This window comes from Arvicanthis niloticus, chromosome 13, assembly GCF_011762505.2.
Source record: "Arvicanthis niloticus isolate mArvNil1 chromosome 13, mArvNil1.pat.X, whole genome shotgun sequence".
NCBI classification, from domain to species: domain Eukaryota; kingdom Metazoa; phylum Chordata; class Mammalia; order Rodentia; family Muridae; genus Arvicanthis; species Arvicanthis niloticus.
The window spans coordinates 14,451,206-14,470,924 of NC_047670.1; positions in this window are offsets into that span (position 1 = coordinate 14,451,206).

The window sequence follows — 19,719 nt, forward strand, 5'->3', positions numbered from 1 at the left end:
AGGCTGACTATTTTGTCTTCAAGTTGTTTCAGGCTGTGAGGACCTACAGGGAGTCATACTGCACAGGCTTCTGTTAGCGGGATCTGAGCCGCTTCCAGCTGCTTTCTCCTTTCTCCTTTCCCCTAACACCAGGGCTTAGGACACTTCCCTATAAGAACTTGGGATGTAATCAGTTGTAAAGCACCTGCCCAGCTTGCATGGTGGAGCTCCATTACAGACAGGTGTGGCCAGGTGGCATCATTCCAACACTGTGACATAAGACCCAATTCTCTGAGATACATCTGGAAAGATATCTTGTTTCCTGACTTCTAAAATATTTTTTCAGATAAAACAAGAGGACCTCTGGAGTTTCCCCTTCCTATTTTTATTGCCATGAATGTAGACTTGAAAGACAGACACTGTGACCCACATCTTACAGCCAAGAGTGACAAGCATGGGAGCTGGAAGAAAATGTAGCACCCCACAGTAGGTTCACAGAACATAAAAACATTCTGCCTCCTTGTGCTTACTCACCGAGATCGTCTCTGGAGCCAGTTACCTCCAGCCACTACTTAAGGAAGACAGTGTAAGCCTGTGATGCTGTGTCGGAGACTTGCTTCATTTTCTCTTACTTGCCTTTAAACACTTCCTAAAGGGTATCTTTTCTGATTTCCACATTCAATAGACAGGACGGAGACTTTGTCTTTCAAATGAATTACTCCCAATCACCTAGCTTAGAATGTGGTGACTATCAAAAGCGTGGACAAATAAACCAAGGGATGAACTTACGAGCTGCTCGTTTGTACGATGCTGCTGGCTGTTGAGTGAGCACTGTCGGGATTTATTCCGAGGAATGTTCTCCAGCCATCGTATTTATAAGACGTTGGTTTCAAACAATCGTAATTCTTGGTACTTACTCATTGATTTATATAAATTTTATATAAAATATATAAAGTACATGCTGTTTGCTTGTCTCCTTAATATACACAATATACACATACTTGTTCTGGAAGCTTGATGGAAAGGAATTGTTCTTCTAAGTTTCTCTATTATGCTTATTAGCAGACCCTTCCTATGAAATATGGAAACTATTTTTCCTCTTTGAAATGAGCTGAAATTGGTTCCGCCAAGGATTGTCCAACTCTTGCTGTTTGCTGACATCATCTCATTTACAGGGTAGGATCTATACCATCCGTGGGGTTTCAGAAGGTTTGATGTTTGGAACTTCTAAATTAAAAAAAAATGTGGATCCTTGATCAAATGGAAAGGTTTTAAATATATCTAATGCAAATTGTAATGAAACAAAATGTATACTGGCTCACAGTCAATGACCCGTGTTAAAAGAGGTCTGAAATAACAAAGGGAGCAGCAATAATGCAAATATTATGCTAATCAGTTTAGGGATTGCATTTGTGGGAATTGTAATAGGATTTCTGCTTTCCTTTCAGGCTGGTCTTCATCAGAGCCAGGAGAAATGAGAGCTGTGCATTTTCCATCAACGGTGGCCACCCTTGCCCTGTGTGCGTCTGACAATGGGCCTTGATTGCAACGGAGAACCAATGTACTGATAGCAGGCAAAAATGAATGTGATATTTTTCAAAGTAAAGCAAAATGACATCCTCACATAAAAACTATGGTCAAAAAAGTATCAAAAGCAAACCAGCCAACAAACCAAAAAAACCTAGCCATAGTCATTTAAAAAAAAAAAAAGACTGAGAAATGTCACACCTTGTCCTTCAAGGGAAGACGGATGGGGTCTCCTTAAGTCGGAACATCCTACAGAGACCCACAGTGGGAATATAAATTATTATGTATCCTGAGACCCATGAATAAGATGGGCTTTTCTACAAGCATTGAAAAAAGTTAAAACTAGGCATGGTGGCCTGTGCTAGTGCCTTCTAGGCAAGACCCTGTGTCAAGTAAAGTAAATAACTGAAACCTTGGATCCTAGGCAAGTCAAGAGGCAGAGAGCACATGAAAAGAGTTAAGTTAAAAAAAAAAAAAAAGCAAAGCATAAAAGCTAAAAACCAGTATGTGTGTGTGTGTGTGTGTGTGTGTGTGTGTGTGTGTGCACGCGCGCGCATGCATGTGCATATGTGTATATGTGTGTATGCATGTGCAAGTTTATGTGTATGTGTATATGTACGTGTGTGCATGTATGTATGTGTATATGTGTCTGCATGTGTATGTGTGCGTGTGTGTATGTATGTGTATGTGCACATGTGTTCGTGTTCACATGAGTGTGTGTGTGTGTGTGCGTGTGTGTGTGTTGACAGAAGTAGAAGCAGATTTGAAAGCACAGCACCTGTTCTATGTTGAGCCAGCCAGTTCTTTTTATTTTTTTCCCCTTGTGGAAGTTGTTTAAATTTATGATGTAAAACAGGAACGTCCTCACACTGAAAATGTCTCTGGTCCCCTGAGGGAGCTGTTAGGCTCCTAAGGGATGGGTGCTTGAAGAGGCTTGACGTCCACAACAAGAAAGTCAGGACTTGGGAGGTGGCTCAGCAGGTAAAATGCTTATTACACAAGAATAAAGCCCTACAATTGGATCCCAGCACCCATGTAAAAGCTGAGCATGTGGAGAGAGTGATGTGTATACCTCCAGCTCCAGAGGGACAGGCAGGAGGAAGCAGGAGCTCACTGGCCAGCCAGGTGAACCGAGACACAAAGTTCCAACTCAGTAAGAGACCTAGTCTCAACAAAAATAGGGTGGAGCTTTATAAACAAAAACCCTGAATGCCAACCTCTGTCCTCCACATGTGTACACAGGGGCACAGCATCCCATACACGTCAGTGGACACTGTACACACAGATACACAGAGACAGACAGACAGGCAGGCAGACAGACAGAGACAGAGAGACAGAGAGTGACAGAGAGAGAGAGACAGTGACAGAGACAGACAGAAAGACAGAGAGACAGAAAAGGGAAAAGAAAGAGGAGAGAGAGAAAGAAAGAAAGAGAGAGAGAGAGAGAGAGAGAGAGAGAGAGACTGTGCAAACCTTGTGGCCACCCTGCTGCCCCTTTTCAGGCCTCCTCAGTCTTATTCTTCAGATTATGGTTTAGGCAGCAGAAAAAAAAACCTTGTCTGTTTAATAAGTTTATGAACAAAGGCTGGTTGCTCCCCTTGTCAATAAACAAACATTATCTGCTTCTGTTCCTCTGCTGAATTGAGTTTCTGCTTGCCTTAGTTGCGTATATAAAAGCTGTATGTGCACAGGAGAGGGCAGTGCTGTGGAAGCAGGCAGCCCTGGGGAGAGAGTGAAGTCACAGCGGTTTGCCTCTGAGAGCCTTTCTTCTTTGTATTCCTACCTCTCCCTCACTTAGAGGTCCAGACAGCTCCGGAGGCTGCAGCGCTCATCTTGCATCAACTATTGTGGACTGATGGAGCTACTTCTTGCAGTTCTTAAGTTTAAAAGAGAATGAAATAAAACAACAATTTGGAAGAGAAAAACAAAAGATCATAGGCCAAGGAATGAATCAGTACTGACTGAAGTCTGGACTCGGAGGTAGGGTTTGACATGAAGCCACACCACATAGGCAGTAAAAAGCCATAACTGGGAAGCAAAGGGTTAAATTTACCTGGCCAAGGTCAAAGGGCTGAAGAGATGGATGGAAGGTAGACTGCAGTAAGTGCATGAGGCTGTGAGTTCAAGGATGGGCTCTTCCCCATGCACATAAAATGTCACAGGGCTGTAGTCAGTGTGTGACACAGTACAGAACCAATCAGAAGGCAGTGGGGAAAATATTTGCTGTTAACATGACAGGGAACAAAGGAGAAGGCCAGGAGAGAAACTGTTCTCTCCAGTTATTCAAAAATGGATTCATCTGGAAAGAGTTCTGCAAAGGAAATGATGTCACCGCGGTCCAGGCTTTCCCCAAGGGAAGCAACGAGGTCTGATTGACTGCACTGAGTCACTGTTCTGATGCCCATCTGCTCTGCAAGTCACCGTCAGGCTGTAACGGACATCCTCTATGCAGCAGCCTCTCGGGCCCTCCTGACAACTCCTGAACCTTACTTTGGCTCAATAATCCAAAATTTTCTGCCAGTGTTAATGATAGATATTAGTTTGATTTGTTTTACTTTTATCCCAGGTTGACTTCAAGCTTCTATATGGCTGAGGGTGATCTTAACTTCTGGCCCCCCTGAATGCTGGGATTGCAGGTATATGCCACCATACCTACAGTCCTGGGGATCGAACCCATGCATACTCGTCAAGCACTGATCCACTGAGCGACATACTCAGCTGATGGTGAATGCTTAGCTTTAGATTGAAAGTTATAAAATAAAGCATCCAGACCTCCAGTGGAAAAGATGGCCAAAAAGACATGAGTGAGAATTACATGACCATTCCAAAAAGAAAAGAAGTCTGTTCTCTGAAGAGTATCATTGGATTGGCAGCTGGACTCAGGAACTGAACGTGGTGGTACACACTTATCATCCCAACATCTGGTAGGCTGAGGCGAAAAGAGCATGAATTTAGGCCATCTTAACAAGATATTGAGACCCTATCTCGAAGTCAAAGTAAAATAAACACTACCTAAGAGCTGAGGGGAAAAAATGTTTTCTGTACTGAATGCACAACCAGTTTAACTGAGTGACCTAGGTTTTAAGGTCAACTATCACAGCATGCTCATGGCAGAGAAGGTAGCACCACAGCCTTCAGTGACAAGAACACAAACTCAGGGCCAGTGAGATACTCAGCTTGCTTCACAAGCTTGGTGACCTGAGTTCACATAAAGTGTTTGTGAGCTCACACACACGCGCGTATGCACGCGTGCGCGCACACACACCAATAAAAATTTTAAAAAGAATGCAATCTCATTCGAATGCGTGGAATTGTAAAGATTATTTTTAGCCCATCTTTCCAACTGCAGTTTGTATTGTTCTTGGCCTGAAGGCCACTTCTTGATTGTCCCCCTGCCTGTTGAAAGCACAAGCTCTGCAGAACCCTGTTTAACCTTTGAATCCACTCAGGAAGATGGAATTACCATTCCTGAAAAAATGCATTCGGCTTCAAGGAACTGAGCGCAGCTGTGACCAGAAGATGGGAATGTGACTGGCTAGGGGGAGGTGGGCTTAAAGGGAAGGGATTAAGAGAGCCTTCCTTGCCCTGGTGAGTAGCGTGATTCCATAAATCACAGGCTCACCTTTGCTCTGCTCAGCCCTGTATTAAAATGTACACCGTCATAGCCTGCCCTAATCAAGATTCCTCATCTTCAACACCGCCATGGAAGGCACAGATGCCAAAGAAGGGCCAGAGGGGAAACGAGAGAGAAGGAGGAAGTGGATAATCTTGGTGATGTTTGCTGCTGTTCTGATAGGAAGCAGAAGGTCTGCACGTTTTCAAGCTGCATGTGGAAGAGCAAGCAACACTGCAGGGAAGCCTTCCAGCTCCTGAGTGCCTGGCTGAGGAAGGCTGACAAGCCCCAGAGAGCGCGGCTGGAACTCTGCCGGCTGCCTCTGTTGCCTTTCTTCATATTTATTCCTAGATCACATTTGCAGCTGCTTTTATCTGCTCTTTAGAAGTTCTTGTATTTGGGAAATTGTTTATGGTAAAATAAAAACCCACTTGTTGACATGGAAATGTAATTTATTAGCCAGCTAGAAAACCAGTTATCTCTTAATATACGGGATCTGGAACTTTCTACTCTGTTCAAGATGCCATTTAGAGAGACTCAAATTTATCATACCCAATGTGGCTCTGGGCTGACATTGAAGTTAGTGCTTACTTCAAGAGAAAGTAAATGTCTCTTCCCCCTTAACATACATGAAAGAAGGACCAGCAGAGACTAGCACAAACACAGCTGGATGGCAAACTGTAGGGAAAAAAGCAAAGGCTGAGCCTGTTAGAAACAGGGCCGACAGAGATGCCTCCAAAAGACAGACTCAGAGTGGAGCAGGGAGGACACTGTAGGGAACCTGACCCCAGGACACCTAAGGTGCAGTGGCTTCGGACACAGGAAGCTCTGATGCAAGTCACCACCAATTGCTCCTAACCAGGAGCAAGGCAAGATCCTGAAAGGTTCCCAGCCTTGGTGAGGTGTGATGTGTATGTTGGTCAGAGCTCAGGAGTCATTGGCCTAGACTCCAGATCAGGCTGTGGAAAAGCTGTAACCACACAGAATAAAGCCCACAATATCTCCCAGGTTTCCTCAGAGCCAGGAGTTTTAGTCTCATGTTCTAGTTTGCTTTCTGTGGCAGTGATAAAACACTAATCAGGAACAATCTGGGAAGTGGATTTATTTAGCTTGCAGATCATCAAGGAAAGTCAAGGCAGTAACTTGGGGCAAGAGCTGAAGCAGAGACTATAGAGGAACACTGTGTGTCTGCTTGCTTATTCCTTGACTTCTCTTTTATACAACCTAAGCCCACTGGTCCAGGGATTTTATCCTCCACAGTGGGTTGGCCACCCCTCCACTCACCCACACAATCAGTCAGCAATTAAGAAAATGCATCACAGACATTTCCACAGACCAGTCTGTTAGAGGTGACCCTCAGGTGAGGGCCTTTCTTTCAAGTGACTCTAGCTTCTGTCAAGTAGACAAAAACCTATCCAGCAAAGTGGACAGCTAAGAAGATTTTGAGCTGGGATGGAGAAGTATAGGTGGGGCCTAGATCTGTGAGCACCAGGGTGAGGATGATTCCTTGGTTCGAAACCCCGTGAAGTATGAAGAGACATCTCTCAAGCCCAGACAGGACACATCGGACTAAAGACATTAGACTCAAGTACAGTTTGGTGATACAGCAAGTGTAGTGGGCTTGCTTATAGAAACATAGGTATGTGGTTAATGACAAGATCATGGGTACCTCGGTTTGCTTTCTATAGCTGTGATAAATCCCATGATCAAAGAAACTTGGAGGTGAAAGGTTTATTCAGGTTACATATCCCAGTCACGTATCATTGATGGAAGCCCAGGCAGGAACTGAAGCAGAGACCATGGCGGGATACTGCTTACTGTTTTGATGCTTCGTGCACTGCCCTCAGTGAGTTGTGCCTTCCCACATCAATCTTAATCAAGAAAATACCTTGCAGAGTTAGCTTTGGGCTGAATTGATGGAGGCTTTGCTCAAGCACAGCAGGTGACTAAGAAGCAGCTCTATCACCACAAAGTCCTAGCCCAGCATGGGCCATCACTCAGAAAGTCCATCCTAAATACCATATATACTAAATAAACCCTATATTCTGTATGAACCCAAGGCGTGCACAGCAGGGGCAGGATTATGTGGGGGAAGATGGTTAGGGGTGGTGTGTAGGAGAGAGTAGAAGCTGCTAGAAGGTCTGAGGACTCCATCCTCTACAAGGAATGGTCTCCTGCGGTAGAGACACACATGCTCTGATCTTATGTCATCCATGAGGACATGGCACCTCAGGTTACACTGGCCCAAGGCTCCAACTCTAAATGTGACAAAATGCTGACAATCAGTTTCCTCCTAAGTCACACAGAGGCCCTGCCCATTTCTGTCCCGATCAGAAGTGAATCAGAGATTGCCCTATAATAGATGTAACAGCTAATCTTTGTTATCAACTTGGCTTGATCTGGAATCAACTATGGTTCAAGCCACTGGGAATATTTGTAGGGGACTTTCCTGATCAGATTATTTGAATTGGGAAGACCTGCCCTAAATCTAAGTGGCATCTTCTGGAGGCTCCCCAGATAAAAAGGGCACAAAAGATGGCAGCATTGCTTGCCTGACTGCTGCTCTCGCTCTTTTGGGCAAGCCAGCAAGCAGCATTTCCCAACACTTTCTGTTTCAGTTCCTGCCTTCAAATTCCTGTCTGACTTCCCGCCATGATGAACTGAGACCTGGACATAGAAGAGGACATAAACCCTTTCCTCTTCAAGTTGATTTTGGTTGTGACGTTTTATCCCGGCCACAGAAAAGTGAGCTGCACCTTTCTAAATGCTTAAAATCTATTCTTTCTTCTAACACTCACAGAGCTGGACACGGTACCTACTACTACTACTACCTGAACCGGAATGCAGGAAGAGTAGCTTGTCCGAGGCCGTACACTACATGGTAGAGGTAGACTATCAGCAGGCAGCTCTGCCCCAAAGCTTGCCTCCTCAGCTGCAAGGGAAGACTGTTGCCTGCTCTGGGCTCATGAAGATGACCTAAACTGGAAACATGAGCAGCTATTGCCCCAGGCCATGGAGTAATAGTGAAGCAGAGAATGAGACCAATACCTATCAAAGAAAAGAAAGGGAATTCAAGACAAGATTTGGGCCTCTGTTTGTAGATGTCATGTAGATGCCTGCATCCTCTCAGTCACGGACTTACAGCGACACAGACAGTAAACTCTCTTTAGAACAAGATGGAGTTGAGCTTTTGTCATTTAACCTAAAAGCTCCCGATAATAAGGCTTGTCTGGGGGGTGGGGTGGCCAACCAGAGATGTGGTAAAGCCCAGGTTAGCATGTTTCAAAAATTATTTTGTCTACTATTATTCTGGGGTGTGTGTACATGAATATGCATTAAATGTTGAGGGAGGAACCTGTGTGTCATAGAACACATGTTATTGGAAGACAAGTGTAAGAATTGGTTTTCTCTATCATAAGGGTTCTGGGGGATCCAATTCAAGTAGTCGAGCTTGGTGGAAAGCCCTGCTGAGCCATCTTGTTGGCCCCAGCATCTTTTGGCATATTACTGGAGCATTTCAAATTGCTATGGCCTGTACCAGGGACCATCTGTGGTGGACATCTGTGGACTGTCTGTCCACAGACACAATCTACTGGCCCCTAGAAAGAATCCTACAGTTAGAGCCACACAAGGCCATTACCTTAGTAGGTGGAAATGTTTCATCTGTCTTATAAATGCCTGGGGTTCATAGCACACTGCAAATAACTCATAGAATGCAGATTGAACAAAAAATGGCCACACTTTTGGAACTGTAAAAAAAAACTGGGATTGTTGTAGTGGTTCTGTTTTGTCTACATGCCTTTCTAAACAGCTGAAAAATGGTGGTTACTCAGAGTGTCAGTGATCACCAACACTCATCCCACTGTTGCCACTGTTCTATGTCCCTGAGCTCACTGTTCTAAGTCAAGCTTCTGAGATGGTATCTGGTCAATGGCAAATGTTTATTAGGCATGTATAAAACACTGTATTTGCCAACCTTTTGTTGGCAATAACAGGAAGATTAAAGAATGCATAGTTTTTGAGTGTATTATAACTTTGTTTTTGAATCTCGAAGGGTTGAGAGGATGGCTCAGTTGGTGAGTGTCATACAAGCACCATGACCTGAGTTCAATCCCCTAGAATCCATGTAAGAAGCCAAGTTTGTACCTACAACCCTCTGGGTGAGGGCCAGAGATAGAAGGATCCCTGAAGCCCTGGGTCATCCAGCCTAGCTGTGTGCAAGCTCAGTGAAGAGATTCGTCCCAAAAATAAAGGTAGGAAGGGAAAGGTGATGGGTGATATCAGCATGCACATGCACACCTCACACTAGCAAGTACATATACCACACACACAACATACCAGAAAAGAAAAATGAAGTTTTAAAAAGAGTGAATTAATCATCACAGTTTTTTTTTCCATCCCAAAATGAACTCATTTGAAAAGCCAAAAGTGTTCCGTTAGCAAGATCTCAGTTAGCAAGAGAGGGACGGCCACAAAACAAACTGGAGAAGAAACCTGCAACTAGGAGGCTTCTCACAGTGCTTTTCCCAGCCTTTGATGAGTTAGCATGCACTCTGATTCTCCAAGAGGGATCCAGCGTGTGGCCTTTCTCTCCTTTCCCTGCCACTCCTACCCCCACCCCCAAGCCTTGCAGCAAAATTACTAAGATCTTGATGTATCTCAAGCACTGTGCAGGGAACTCAGGGATGGGACCCTGTTAGGACTCACATTTTCCTTTGTAAATCTATGTCTCTGCAAACTGAAGCGGAGAGTGACAAATCCTTCAGCGGGGGGCCCTCAGCACCTGGGGTCCTGCTGGGACCTCCCAGCCCCTGTTTTCTCCCAGGCCTGTGTGGGAGAAGCCAGAAAGTACAGCTGCTGCCCCAGGCCCACAAGCCCTGCTCAGGACTCTGCAGCTTTGAATTCCCCTGCATGTAATTATAAAGTTCGGATCCAGTTATTTACTTTCCCTGCTCCATGCAGAGTGTGTTACTGAATAATCACAGTTCACAAGTAAACCCAGCTTTTCTGCTGCAAGGTCTGAATTAAAGAGATTACAACCCTCTATCATTCCAGTTTAAACAGAAACCACCACTTGTGTAGCTTTCAAAAAAGAGAGAGAGGGGAAACAATGAGTCTCTGTCCTCTCGGAAACGCAAGCACACTGTAGAATTAGGGTGTTTACATGTGTTTTGTTGTTTCTGACAGCCCTAAATTGCCTCATTTGGAAAGGCAGAGAATAACATGTCTGTTTCTAGCATTTCCAGGAACTGAGGCTGGTAGCAGATTCACTGTTGTCTTCTGGAATTTGAAACAAGAAAAATTACAACCAAAGTGGTATCAATTTGCCCTATTTATCTTGAGAATTAACTTTAAAGCTTAATTGTCAGAGACAGTGACCTGTATCCTCATGAAAATCCCCAGAGAATTAGACAGGCCAGCTACCTGGGAGGGATGTGAATGTTGTCCAGAGCTGAACCCACCCTCATGGAGCCTAAAGGAAAACTCTTCACCCAAGGATGGAAGGGAACCCTGCAAGTGCCCTTGCTCAGACTCAGATCAAGTTCCTAATTCCCTGCTTCTGTCTGACGCATGTATCTGCCACTGAGCTGGTCCCAGACTTGCCTGGGGGAGGTCCCTTGCTAGAGAGAAAAGACATATCATGGAAAGAAGCTGAGCTGCGGTCCAGCTTGACCCCGTTCAGTTCTTGAAAGCCCTTCTGTGGGTGGACAAGTAGCTGGAGCATGAATTGGAGAAGCTCGGATTGTTCAGGAAAGCCTCTGGGCAGGACTGCATCTGGAAATCTCTCAGTCTGGCAGAACTTGGAACAAATGTTTGGCTGAAAGCATATACTATCAAATTAATAGGACAATGAAGGATGGAGAACAATAAGTCACATCACACTGCTCATAAAGTTTGCTTTCTGTGCGTGGTCCAGTGCTGGAAATGCATTGTACTCAGTGGGAGGACACGCCCTTCCCACCCCCACCCCTGCCCACCACATTCATCCTGCATGTACTTAAAAACAAAGAAGAGGGGAAGATCATGCCCAGGCCTCTACTGTGGTCACTGGTAAAACCAGGTACTCAAGAGGTAACATCGCTCTGCAGTGAGGTCATTGAACAGCCAGGGGAAGGAAGCGCTGACTGTGTAACAGCCTGTTAGAAGCACAAACAACTCAGCTGACTGCCTAAGTGTCACTGCCTTGTAGAACAGCCACAATGAGCAGGAGGGCCCACCCACTGTGTGCCCAGTCTTCCCTGGACCTGTTAGTTAGCTCGAGGTCTTTTCTCTAAAACCCTGTGAACACTTGTTGCTTTGGCTTTAACTATTGCATACTCCCTCTTGATCAGGGAATGTTGTTCCTTTTGACCAAGGACAGTTTCAGGAAAGACTTTCTCAGGATGATGAGACCCTGCAGTTAGCAAAATCACATCAGTTAAATCAGTCATGGCAAAGGGATGCCTTTCAGATATCAGAGTCAAATAATCCTGAAGTGGGATTCTCCAATCACAGAACAGGCTCCAGGGCAATTCCATTGTGCTAGGAACAGTAATTAGCCCTGGGGATGAGGAGAACTAATTTGAGAACCATGCAGTTTGTCTTCTCAAATGCAAGCAAGTAGAAGTCAATGAAAGGAAGGAAAAAGAAAGCAGATTTATATTTTGGCATCTGAGAAAAGAGAAATAACAGGGACTGACACTCTTTGTTTTAAAGTTATCAATTCTTAGCTATTCTTAAGCAGCATTTTGGATCAATAGTTCCCCAGCATTCAGCTTATTACCTGGAGAGGTCTTTAAATGGCTGGAATCCCAGGCCCACCTCCTGAGAAAGGCCAGGCAACAGTACTCCTCCAGTTCAAATTGAGAGCAAACTTTTGAAATATTTGGACAGAAACAGATAAGCAATAGGAAGCCATTATAGATGTTTAATACATGCAAGCACAATGTTTTTAAAGGATCTTTAAGGAAACAGCCTGTCGGTTCTTTCAAATCTAATCTATTGCCAAATCCCCTAGGGACTTAACTCTTAAAAATAAATATTCTCTGTTAGTAGGACTGGACACATTTCATCCAGCCCTCCCCAAATTAGCTCTCCACTCCATGCTACACAGAAAACAGCTAAGGCTGGGGTTCTGGTACTTGGGAGTTCTTGGTAGCACTCAATACTTGGCATGTTAAGTCAGCATCTTTTCCTGGAGCCAAATGTCAGCTTCACTCGAGATGGAGTTGTGAGCCATAGCAAAGGGAGCCCTCACCTGAAATGGGAAGTCTCAGGTCTAGCTTAAGGAAATTCACCCCGCCCCCAATAAGGAAATTCATTCACCTACTCCCACATCCCTCCAGCCTCTGCAGCCCAACGTGTAAAAGGACTGTGTGATACTAGCATAGGTTCTCATTCCTTGGTTTAAAACCCTCAAAGCCCAACGTGTAAAAGAGGGCCGAACCCACTAAGGTGGTCTTTTCTACCTTTGTAGGTTATTGGGAACTATATGGCGAATTATCAGTGTGTGTTTTAAACATCTGAGTGTGTTTGCTATAAAACATTCATGCCCTTCCTATAAATCAACTGTATATGTTACTATTTAGACATGTAATTACACCCTAAAGGGGAAAAGTATGTTTGATTGTGAGGGGTTGATAAAAAAAATGTGATTGTACACAGACTGAACATTATACTTTATTTTTAAAATATTGCATGGCTGGCATAAACAAGTCATAGCCTACAGATGTGTGTTAGCCAGTATAAACTCTGTGCATTTGCTAGGTGGAAGGGAGGAGCCTAGGTTTTGACATTTGTTTGGGCTGTATGTTCTTTTCCTTTTTAGCAGAGTGGGAGCCAAAAGAATTGAATTACAGGGTAGAATATAAAACACCTCCTTTAAGGAAATAAACGTGTAAAAGGAACTACCTAGGCAGTTCTCTCAGGCATGGGACTCCCCTGGGGCCTGTGTAAATGTATATTAGTATGTCTTCAACAACACTCCAGATGTTTCTGCAGAGGAAAAAAACATCGAACTCCCCACACACTGGCACCAACACCCTTGCACATGACCCTATACTCATAATTGTCCCGAACCGGGAAGCAACCTGACTTGTGGACTGCAAATGATACTGGGAACAGCAGGCCTTTGCTACCTGCCTCTGCCTCCATCTGAAGACCCATCCATCTTACTGAGTATCCATCTTAGATTTGGAGGGAGGAGCTAAGCCTGTGAGCACTCACGTGGAAGGCTAGAAGGCAGAGCTAACCCAAGAGGCAGAGAGGTCCCAACAGAACAACTTTAAATGGTAAGTAAGATTCGACTTCTCTTTTGAGACGTCCTTGGGCTCAGGCTGAGCACTTCCTCCCTGTGTGAGGTCTTCCTGCAGCGTTGACTGTGCCCCTCCGAGGAACCTGAGCAGGCTTTTCCCCCTTCAGCTTCCGGCAAAGGAGGCTGTAAAAAAAAAGTTGTTGGGGCTTTTGCGGCCCACCCCGACCTGGGTCTGCTCCACATTGCAACAGAGCCAGGAAGAATATAGAAACGCCTCTACTAATGACGGCTCAGTTCACGTCCCCAGGACTCCATGGAGTTCTGCTGCAAAGACTAAATCATTCGGCCCACCTGACTGTCAGAGCATGTCCCAAGGGCATGGTGTCATGTGGTACAAATGGCTCTTCTTAAGGATCCATAGCCAGCTCGGTCCAGGCTGGCTCCTGACACCCCTCTCCTTAAATCTTACCCACTTTCTTTGTCCATACCTCCTTACACTAAACAGAAGGCTGCCTAGAGTAGCTCTAACAAAGGAGAAAAGGATAAGGGGTGGTAGTCGAGGCTCCAACATGAAATCCTGAAAACAGAGGTGCTCAAAACCCACCGAAGGGGAGCGGAAACAGGACCGCAAATACACGGCAGTAAGTATCGTGCAATACATATATATTTTATACTGCTGCACACAGAAGGAAGCAAACTGCAACACAGACAGCTATGGCTGAGACTACCAGTTGTCCCCCAGTGTCTGGTCTCTTCCTTACTGGGAGAAGTCTGGATTGTATCTGGGGACCCAGAGTAAAGATTTCATTTGAAAAATCTACCTTGGCAGTCAGATCTGCATAATGACTAGGTTCTGTTTTCTTGGGGGGGGGGGGGAGAGAGAGAGAGAGAGAGAGCGCACAAGTGAGCTTGCCTTCGTCATGGTCTTTGGTAAGTGGCCAGAATGAAGCCATGTTAGAGTAGAAGGTGGTCTCTGTGTCCTGAAATTGGAGACACATCATGGTAGAAGGAGTCCAAGTACCCGATAATCAAAACAGTATCTGCCATACCACTCAGTTTCTTGAGGAAGGACTCAGTCTCTTTGTTGTTCATATGTACACTGTACTTTGGTTTTTCTAACACAGCTTCAGAATATTTGGGTGTATTTTCTTCTTTAGAGAGTCATACCTGTGAAGTCCAAAAGTTAATGATATCATTCTTTCACTAGATTAATCTCTAAAATAAGGGCTTAAACCCTAAAGAAAAATTTATTCATCATAGATTGGTACTGTAATTGCAATAAAATCAGAGGGACAGTAAAACATAATACACACCATGCTAGCCCTGTTTTCAGTTACAGTGACTATCCAGACACTTTTCTCTTGATAAAAGTGTTTATCAAGGTAGACAATTGATAGTTGCAGTGGCCTAAGTAATGCTCTAGATAACTAGGCATTGGACACTCTCCCACCTCCTCCACTCAGTTTCTTCTCCAAACCCTTGTAGAATAGGAGGAATTGTTTTGTATTAGCAAGATCAGCTCGTGTTCATGGATAAGAATGAGACATAACTGCTGAGAACAGCTGTTGAGATGGCTCAATGGATAAAGTTCATGCCTCTCAAGCCTGGGGACCCGAGTTTGATCCCCGGAGCCCACATAGAGATGGGGGAGAGAACTGACTCCAAAGAATTGTCTTACGACTTCCCACACATGTATCGTGACATGAGTTCACACAGCATATCATACACATACATATGCACATAAGAATAATGAATTATAGTTGTAAGAATATTGATACAGATCCTGTTTTTTAGCCCAAGACATATGTAATTTACATATTCAGAAACTAGGTCTTCAATAAGTAGCAATATTTACTCAACATAGTAGAGTTATCAACCAGGAACTTCTTTATAAGATTTTGTGATATACACGATATCACTTACAAATGTGTCGTAGCTCCTTCTTCACTGCTGTAGCCTACCCACCCAGGACAGGTCACACTGAATCTGCAGTACATACACTTCAACACATGAACACTTGAATCTGGCATAGTGGCAGACACCTTTACCTTCCAGCACTCAGGAGTCAGAGGCAACTGAACTCTGTGAGTTTGAGACCAGTCTGGTCTACAAAGTGAGCTCCAGGACAGCCAGACTCTGTCTCAACAACACCACATTTAAAACCTACCCATGACCTTGCTTCCTCGACTTGCAAGCATTTTAGAAAACAATGGTCTTAATACAACCCAGGTTATTCCCAGGTCGTTTGGTTCAAGATAATGTGGTTAAGGATAAGACAGAGGGAACAAAACTAGTGAACACACCCATATGACACATTCATGTTCTCCTTCAGACTCTCCAAGGCCTGGGTGGGCCTACCACTAGCACCCTGTGGCCTGGGCATCACCATGCATGCCAGCTTTCCAAGCACAGGAAAAGGTGACTGTGGTCTAATGCATATTAGGAATACTGCAGCCCAGTGTCCTGACATCATAGCACCCAACCTGATCCTGGATACAAGCCTGCTTGTCACGCATAGGCCTGGGTGTGTGGGGACAAAGGACACAGAAAGAGGGTTAGGTGACTGTAAACTAGAATGTGTGTGTAGTTAGCACATGCAGTGTGACCAGACAGGCATAGGTTAGAAAGGAGTGGACCTCTCAGGGTGTGTCCCCAATCTATGACATTATCTATGTTTGGAGCCCAAAGGCAAATTAATAAAGTTTATCACTTTATAAGACTTAAATTCTTCGAGCTTTCATCTGAGTTTATCCTGAATCCCAAAACCTGAGGCAATCTAGCTTGAGGCAATCTAGCCTGAGGCAATCTAGCCATCTCTACTTCCTGGCCTCCTCAGGCAAGGGTGCCAGAGGAAGAAATAACCCTTTCCTCCTTGGCTCTCATTACAGAATGAGAAGTGAGAAGAGGCAGGGGTGAAGTATAGCCACCAATCAGGAAACCTATATCGAAATTATCACCTGATCTGACGTGACTTATATGTTGACTTATAAGAATAATATATGTTTCAAAGGTTACTGATAAATAGAAACATTAAACACCTTTTTAAAAACCAAGGGCAACCAATCTAAAAATTCCACCTTCCTTTCCCCAACCCCATGTCAGGATAAAAGTTCAAGATTTCAAACAGTAACATAGTTGCCCAGTACAGTGTACATAATAGACACTAAAAAATATTTGTTGAAAGGAAATTGCATGGGCCTTATAAATTGGCACCTGGTAGTCTCTTTGGAGTTTGGTAACTTGGATTGGATTAAAAAATAGTGTATAATCCTCTAGGGAAATATTCACAAGCAAACAGCTACAAGGATATACATTTTCCTTTGTTAAAACTTGTGTCTGAATTCAAATATTGGCCTTGGCATTTCCCAACTGCTGGCCTCTCTGAATCTTACTGTGTTAAACTATTTGCACTTGGAAGCAAAATCCTGTTAAGAAATATGATCCTTGATTATAAAGAGATTACCATGCTCCTGCCCACTATACATTTTATACTTTTAAAATCCCCATAAGAAAATGTCATTTTAAAATATCATCTATTTGTTAGACTAGAGACAGACTAACTCATGACTATGATCCACAGGAAAATGGATTTTCTGTTCTCAGTGGCTTTCTTGTATTGACTCCTTAAGAAGTAGCTTTTTTTAAAGTCTGAAAATTGGAGGCAACAAAAGAGTTAATTAGCCTGGCTTAGGGAGGCTGCTGCTGTCTGTGAGGCAGAAGCTTCCTATCGCCCAGTTCCCTGAGCCAGGAATCTCCGAGGGAAACACCAGGTCTGGTGGAAGGGTCTCTGCTCTATGAGAACAGACAGAGAGTCAGTCCGGGTCCTAGAGAGGGAGCCTGAACTCTGCAGGGAAGTGGATTCGGTTGGCCTAAGATTAGAAAGTGCTAATGATATTCAGAGTTTAGTTACTCAGAAGAAAATCATTCTGTACTCCCTAGAGAAAGGCAAATGGCTTGATCCATCTGAGGGGTGGCAAGTTAGCAGTTCCAGAATGAAGACCCATGTGCTGGTTTATGTGACCTGGTTGATAGGCAGTTTAGAGCAGCCAGATGAAGAATGTGAGCTGTTTGGAACCCGTGCAGCAAGATGGGTAAGCTGAATGTATAGCCTCAGGGTCCTTCAGTTGTCATAGACAGCCTCAGGGTAGTCCTGGAACACAGCAGCCCCAAGCCCTTACCTGTACCCTTCATCCTACTGTTAAGATGCTTTACCCTCTGCCGTGCCCTGTGACCTAATGCTGAGAGGGTATGTGGGACACAGGAGGACGTGTGGAAAGGTACACAGCAGATAAGTAGAATCCCCACCAGGTGGTGACAGAAAAGAATAGCATTTGCCTAGGTAAAGAGAGTGGGTGAGCATCCTAGAGACACAGAAGCTAGAAGATGAGGTGAGAGTTTTGTTTACTTGGTCCCCAACAGAAACGTATTTTGAAGTCAAATAGAACCTAGTATTAGATTAAGAATTTGGTGGCCAGCAAAGAGAAAGACGCTATATTCTCAACAGGTTTTCAAGGATTTTGAAGTTGCCCCCTGTAAAATCAGAGAGTAGACAAGTGATCAAACCATTGAATGAATGAGCAAGCTGTCCAGGCCAGCTGTTATTGAATGAGTGTTTTCCCTAGGGAAGGAAGAAAGGAAATGGGGGGAAAAGGAAGAGAGGGAAAGAGGAAGCCGGAAAGGTGAGTGCTGCTGCCACCATTGCTTCCAAATGTTAAACTGATCTAGGTCAGTGATTCCCAAACTTTGCGTCATACTCACCTGGAGGACTTAAACACAGTTTTCTGGGATCGGTCCCAATTCTGACTCAGGTAGGGCAATACATTTGGCCTCCCTAACAAGCTCCATGTGATGTTAATAGACCACGCTGAGAAGCATAACTCTCCTACCGTGTGTGGAGAGCTGGAAATGCCTAGGCTGTCTTTGGCCCCATTTTAAAAAAACAAAAGTCAGCAGCAGGAGAGTAGCTGCTGAGCCCGGGCCAGAAGGATTGGAACTCAGTGGAAATCAAGATTTCCGCGAGAATTTTCCATCGTTTTAGTATTAGGAAGCAAGCAAGCAAGCAAACGTGTGTGTGCCTGTACACACACACACACACACACACACACACACAAACACATACATACACACACACACACACACATACACACATGGCCACCATGTGACAAGTCTGATGAAACACAGGTTTCCAATGCTAATTCCTTTTTAAAGAGCGATCTTTTCAAGGCAGGATGGCCCATCTGGTCCCAGAAGTCTCTAGGGAGGCTCCTGGCTCTTGACCTCTGCTCTCTTCCTAGTTGTGGACACTGAGCAGCTCAGCACCAAGAATTGAAGGCTATCCTTCGTCTGTGCTCGCACCTAGGAGTGGAGCTAGCTCTTTATATCCAGGGAAACCGCAGGAGATCTGCTGCCTTGGGAACATTGGGAGGAAGACCTCCCTGCCATCAAGCACCTGGGAACCCTGCGTTCATGGCACTGGTCTTGAGATGCAGAAACAACTCTTGCCAGTCTTGCCCTGCACATGCGTTATCCCGCCCGCTGTTGCCCCAGTAGAACACACACTCTTCCCTCGACCCCGACCCCTACCCTAGAAGTGTGCCCCCAACGCAAGAGACCAGTAGGAGAGCATTGGACCTCTCCCACTTTGCTGACAGGTCGCTGGGACTGGCTTTGCTCCAGCTCCTGGGGGTGGGGGATGGGGGAGACTTGACAATCCAAACACAAACTGGACCTCTGGATCTGCCTCCCAGACTTGGTCATGGTCATGTAGCTTTCCCTGAGATTCCATATTCGGTCTCCCCAAGCTGTTCCCAAGTGACTAGGTGTCCCCGTTGCTTGTAGCCAGAAGTTTGTATGGTGCAGACTCCGGTGGGATGAAGCTAAGTGACGGCCACAGGGTCAAGAAGGGTGCTCCTGGGTCCAATATGCCCTCCTCATCTCTCTCTAGTGGTCATGGTCCAGCAAAGGGCATCTGGGGCTGTCCAATCAAGAGCCTGATTTGGGGATAGCCCGGGCGAGGACTCATGGCTGCGGGGTCGGTCTAGCAGCCTGCAACACACAATACTTTTTCCTCTCCTGCAAAAGGGTTCGGGTTCAAACCAAGGGAACAAGCAGTGAGGTGGCTGGAAGCCACACTCACACCCTGGAGCCCACGCCACGACTTATTAGGCCTGCGCCTCCAGGGGGCGCTGCGGCCTTTCTAGCGGGCTGCAGAGCTACAGCCGGCCGAGGCGCTTTCCCCACCTTGTTCCTTTGGACAGCCCGGGATGCAGCCACGATTTCTTAAATGGAATTCTTAATCCTGGCCCCTCCGCACCCTCAGCTCCGTGTCTAAGACTAGCAAGCCTCTCTGCTCGTCTGGCCCCTTCAC